The 6251-nt window shown below is 43.9% G+C and overlaps 1 protein-coding gene across 1 annotated transcript in view; it reads right to left on the bottom strand.

Annotated features, from left to right (window-relative positions):
- Positions 1-6251, bottom strand: part of ACBD6 (acyl-CoA binding domain containing 6) — a 160984-nt gene that overhangs the window by 154119 nt on the left and 614 nt on the right. The window lies entirely within an intron of this gene.

The following is a 6251-nucleotide window of genomic DNA, read 5'->3' as shown; positions in this document are numbered from 1 at the left end:
GGCATAACCACCACTGATACCAGCACAGATTTAAGAATAATGCCTTACCATGATATATAGAAAAAAACCACAGTGTGAACACCCTGCTTTCCATTTTATGATGCATCAAGAAGCAGCATTAACACCACTAGTAATCAGTAAGAGGCTTAGCTGTAAATGACCACACAGGAATAGGTGAGCTTCCCTATTCACTCATAGGAAAAATATCACTCTTACCAAGTCTTATCCAATGTGGCAACAATGGTCTGTGGTATAGTAAGCTGCAAAACAAAATACCCGTACTTATCTTCTAGATTGATGGATTAATGTTCTCTTATATATATATATATAAAACAAAACAAAAGAAAACAAAAATCACACAAAAGGCACAAAGAAACCTAGGATTAAACAAAATTAAACACCTACAGGTTGAGAACCCTATTTCACTAATAGTGTTGGAGTTCTAGATTTGCCTGGACTCATTATTTAGATCAACATTTCTCAACTCATGGGTCACAATAATATTTCAAAGGACCACAAGCAGGGGAAGGGGTTGGTGGGGAGCTGTGTGGCTGGGCTGGCAACACAAGGGCTGGTGCCCATACTCACGGGCGTGGGATGGCCCAGAGACGCTCTTCAAGGGGTGGGAGGGGCTGTGACCAGACTGCCTGGTGCAGGACAGGAGTCCCAGCCCAGGGCAGGGGGGTGCCACAGGCCTCCTCTCCTCCTCCCTCCAGCCTGTACCAGGCCAGACTTCTCCACTGCCACCCAAGTTGGCTGGGGGCAGCCGAGGGCCCCCTTCAGTGGGGGGGGAAGGGGGGGAGAGCGGGGGACTGCAGGTCAGGACAAGCCATCCATCTTGGCAAATGGGTCCTGGTACGAAAAAGGTTGAGAACCACTGATTTAGATAGATACTATGAACTCCTCCAAATATTATGGATCATGCACAGTAAAGTACTGGTCTCTTCTTTGATCTCCTCTATAATGTACCATGGTAATTTATATAGCCCCATCACTGCAGTATCTGAGAGTCACATAATCTAAGGTGTTTATCACTCCAGTAACCATATGACATAAGGAAGTATGACCAACCTTATTTTACTGATGGGGCCTTGAAGCAGGTGATTTAATGACCTACCAAAAGTCAAACAGAGTCTCTGACAAGGCAGAGATTTCAACTCAGGTCTCTAGAGCCCTAGGATAGCAACCTCACCACTAAACCGTTTATCTTTCCTTACTGAGGCTAAGCCCTAATGATCCTTAGTAACAAGCTCTGAAAAGCTCATTAAAGACGGCAAATAAGTAACTCCACTCTCTTACTGTCAGGTCTCCTACACAAACAAAATCACAGCTAAGGGCAATACAAATCTGAAATAGTTTCCAATAAAATGTTATGAAAATCCAAAAAAAAAAAAATGTACATACCTAAATAGTTTTAGATAAATCACGTACAGCTTTTGAACAGATTTGTCTGTATTTACTGTTACCTCCTTTATGATTTTGTTTAATCTTAAATCAAAGCCTTTAGCAACAAGAAACATTAAACTGAGGAATGCCAGGGATACCAAATGGTGAACAGATCTGAGTCAGCACCTTCTATGCACTAGCAGTACCACTGTCCACTGGAGTAATATATGTGCATCCTATTATGTACACTGATACAACTTCTATAATTAGTGAGAGTAACATTGGGTTAAGTCCTACCCATTTTGATTTAAACCCCCAAATGCCACAAAATTCAAAATTAACAGAGCCCAATCCTGCAGCACCCATCCATGCAAAAACCTCTCTAACAGAAGTGATGTTCCCATAGGGACCACAGGACGCAGGCTCTGTCCGTAACCAGTGTGTTCAGGCAGTGCAAACAGTCTTCTGTAAGGCTCAATAATCATCACAAAAGGGTGATGTAAAAACAGAGTGGGACATCCTCGCTTTTGCAGCAGTAACCTGAAAACTTCAGTTATTGAAATGTCTGATGCCTTAATGAGCTTAACAAACCTTTTTTGCTTGGAACAAACAGGTTTTGTGAAGAAAAAAACCCAGCTCCTAGTTATTTCAAGGCAATCATTAAGCTCTTCATTCCCCTCTCACAACCAGCAACCCCCTGGAATCTGATATCAAATGTCAATGCAATCATAAAGTTAATAAATTATGCTACCACCCTTTTCCCTCTCACTTTAGCCACAAGACACTTAAAGATAAAGAAAAAAGGCTAGGTTGTAGGCAACAGAAATCTTTTCAGACACTAAAAGATAAAAGGACTATGTGACAGGCAACATAAAGTTCCTAGGCATAAAGAAGGCTTGTCAAACATTTGATGCAGTATCCATCCTGTCACTGTCACTGTCACTGTCACACACACACACACACACACACACACACACACACACACACCTTTTAAAGATACAGTACATATATTTTATATACATATACATAGAGCGATAGATCAAACGATAGACAGATAAACCTCTCTCCTCCAAAGTTCGTCTGGTCACACTCCAACAAAATTCCTGGCACTTGGGGCTGAATCCACAAAGGGGCTTGGGAGTGAGAACACTCATTTTTTATAATATCCAATTACAAACTTGGTTCCTGTGTGGAAACCACTGAGGCAGGCACCCAAACTCCCTATACAATGCATGAGAAGAGTCAAGTGCAGATTTACACCTTACAGACTAACCAAAGTAGATCACACGCACACACATTCTATACAATCTCACACACATACACATGCAGCACAAGCTTTTGTGAGCTGAAGGTCACTTCTTTGGATGCTGATGGGTTAGGTAGCTCATAACAGAATGCAAAGCAATCAGCACCAAGGAGGGAACCACCTAGGTTGCTCAATAGGAAATGCTGTTGAGAGGCATATCCTAAATTCTGGTCACGCTTAAGGTTTTAGGAGCCCAACTTGGGTTGCAGGCACTTAGGTCAGTTCAGGATTCACTGGGCTGCAGAACCAAGTTATTTCTTTCTTCCCAGCTCTGGCTCAATGAATCTTGTATTCTTTTTTGCAACCTGGCTGAACCTGTTCCACTCTTTCTCACTGCTATTCTATAAAACTAATCTGGAAAGTACACCCTCCTGGGAGATGTAGGGTTGAGCCACCCTCCTCAAGCCCAGGCCTACAATTCAAGTGTCCTATATTCGAGAAACCATTCTAACTATGGAGCTACTGTTACAGAAAGAAACACTACCATCACCTCCTCCAGCCATGGTTGGTTTTTTTTTTCCCAACAAAAGTGGCTGTGCATCTGTGTTTTGTGCAGAGCTCACTTCTGTCAGTATGTGTAAAGAGTGATCTGGGCACATCTATGGCATCAGGTCCCTCAGGGAACTTAGGCAGAAGTTTTCCTATTTTGAAGTTCCTGATCAGGACTAGGTGCTAAACTACTCACAGCCCCATCATGATGGCAACAGTTCTGAAAACATACAGAAGCAAAGCTTTTAGCACTAAAGCAGTTGTTCCCAACCTTTTTTTGCCATGACCTGCTGCTGGAAGCAGAGTGCAGCGGGGTCCAGGGATGGGGACAGGGGAGCTACCAGCATGCAACACGGCTCGTTGTTTGTGCAGTGCCACCAGCATTGCCCCACAACCCTCATTTGGGAACAGCTGTACTAAAGGAACTTTACTGGCAAAAACTAAAGTGTCTCTATACTTTACAAGCCTAGGGAGTCAAATAGGGTTTTTGAGGATAATATTCTTGAATTTCAGCCCCTAAGTTTCACTTAGGCCCTTCGGTAGATTTCAACTTTGACCTCTTCTCTCTTGGACATGACACCCAACAAACACAGTCCTTTCTTCCACTGAGTACAGTTAATGGTGGCCTTGGTCCCTTCCCCCTCCCCACCTCAGACATTCATCTCCTGCTGGCAGATGGCAGCTTTGGCCCTGCAAAAAGTTCCAGAGAAGTGATCCTCTCTTTCTCTAACGCTGTAGCTTCTTTGTTTGCTTCCCTTTCAACAACTCTCCATGTACTTCTTTACATTAAAGAAAGAGACAGACATTTTTAGAAACAACAGAGAACATGAAAACCAAGCATCATGTGGCAGCCAGCTCACTACAAACTACAATTAATGATCCACAAGATACAATTTGGGAAAAATTCACCTATGACATAGTAAAACACCTTCCCTTTTATCAAAGAATTCAAGTGCTAGCAGTGAGACAAGTTTTTTCAGTTTGGAAGGAAAATCAGTGGGAAAGTGTATGTGGCTAAACAACCCAAAATGACGGAGGCCATGGAAAGACATAACTTTTAAAATGCATCAAATACCACTGCACTTCAAAGTGCTTCAAAAATTAAGAACTTCAGTTAACATACCTCCCAGAGACAGCATTTCAAAATCACTACAAAGGCTTGCAACATCCTACTCTCCAGCTAGGAAGCACAATAGGGGATTGCTCGGTCCTGTAGCTCCACTCCCCACCACACCTCCAACACATAGGACAGCACTATTGACTTCCTGTACACTTCACTTTGCCTCTTCATGGAGTGAAGGGGAAAAGAGTTGAGCCCTGTGGGACACTGGGAAACCATGCAACCCCCTGTTGCACTCCGTACAGTATTCACAAGTAACATTTGAAGAACTTCAGAGAAGTTGCTTATTGATCAAGGGTTGCCGCTTTCTGCTTTCAAAGAAGTTGCTGTTCTCTGGAGCGCATTTTCGGAGCACTTCGTAGGGTGTGTAGTTCTGTCTGCTCACCATCTGAAGAGTGCTCTAAATGTTATGTCTGTCCATGACCCAAGCATAGTCATTTTCACTTACAACTTTCAGGTCAAGCCACGCATCTCTAGCCAAACCCTGAACAATAATCCAACAGATATGTGACTGGAATAAGTTGAACCAAAAGATTAACAAAAAAGACATTTCCAATTCACTGACTTTAAGCATCTAACAACACCCTGTGTCCAGTCAATTTCTGTGTTGCATTTTTGTACATGCAGGGTCTTAACACAACAGAGAAGGGAAAATCATGTATGAAGATAGGGAAAAAAGGACCTTAGAACTGGAAAATATCAGCAAGAGTACCCCAGAGCAGGCATACTACCTGAAGCCACTAAGAAAGGGACTTGGTTTCAAACTGATGAACATTTAACAAGGAAAATATTGGGATATGCAGTTCAACTAATTATTCCGACCAAAGGGAAGATACTTCAGGGTCTTGCCATAAATGGTACAAAGTACTCATTTACAAAATAGCTGCAAATCATCCCACGGTCAGATACATAATTGGAGTACCAGAGACTGGGGCTATATCTCCAACTTCATACCTATTAAAACTTCCTTTGTGTGTTTTCTTTTCTTGTAGAGAGACTAGATTGTGGTCACTCCAGGAAAAAATTATACCAGCAGATTTTTATAATAAAAACTGATGGACTAATTTTCCCTGGAGTGACCACAGTCTATCCTTCCCTTGTGTCTTTTTAAGACCCTGCATGTACAAAAAAAAGCAACACAGAAATTAACTGGACACAGCTTGTTGTCAGATGCACAAAGTCAGCAAATTGGAAATGTCTTTTTCGTTAATCTTTCAGTTTGACATATTCCAGTCACATATCTGTCTGATTATTGCTTTTTATAATAAAAAGCTGTTGATTTTAGGAAAAGTGTCTTAAAAATAATACTGTCAAATGTTTAAGAGGCTCCTTTAAACGTTTCTTAGATTAAAGGAATCCAGTCACACGTACCCAGGGTCAGTGCATGCAAACTGACTGAAACAGATCAGAAAGTCTGAACGTGACATGAAACTCTCCAATCTGTTTTCAGAGACTGATCTATGCCCCTGGCCCTGCAATCAGCCAAGCAGGGACAGGAACTCGAGGGCAGCCCCACTAAACTACGCAAGGCTGTACGGGGCAGGACCCCCTCTTGCAGGATCAGGGCCTCCCCAGGGAAGAGCAGAAGCAGCATTAGCCTGGCAGCACAGAAGCGTTTCTCAACAGGTTGCGGGAGCTACCTAGGAGGGAGCAGCACCCCCATACTTACCGCCCATGCTCTGGAGCAGGGGGAGGAAGGGAGGAAGGCACGGGTGAGACAGCAGTTGATGAGAGGGAGCTCTGCCCCCTGGCCCAGGAGCACCTCACCCACATCAGGCTTTGGGGCACCTCAGCTCAGCCCTGCGCCCGCCACCCTCCACACTGGCAGCACCTGCGGCACAAGTGCGCCGGGCCCAGATGCAGCCCGGTCCTGCCCGGTGCGGTGGGGGGGGGGAGGGAGGGGGAAGAGAGCGCTCATCCGGGGGCGCCCGCCACTGTCAGGGGGCTCGG

The sequence above is a fragment of the Gavialis gangeticus genome, unplaced genomic scaffold (assembly GCF_001723915.1).
Source record: "Gavialis gangeticus isolate Ggan-Ray unplaced genomic scaffold, GavGan_comp1, whole genome shotgun sequence".
Lineage (NCBI taxonomy): Eukaryota > Metazoa > Chordata > Crocodylia > Gavialidae > Gavialis > Gavialis gangeticus.
The sequence above is the reverse complement of the archived record's forward strand: the minus strand, read 5'-3'. Positions and strand labels throughout refer to the sequence as shown.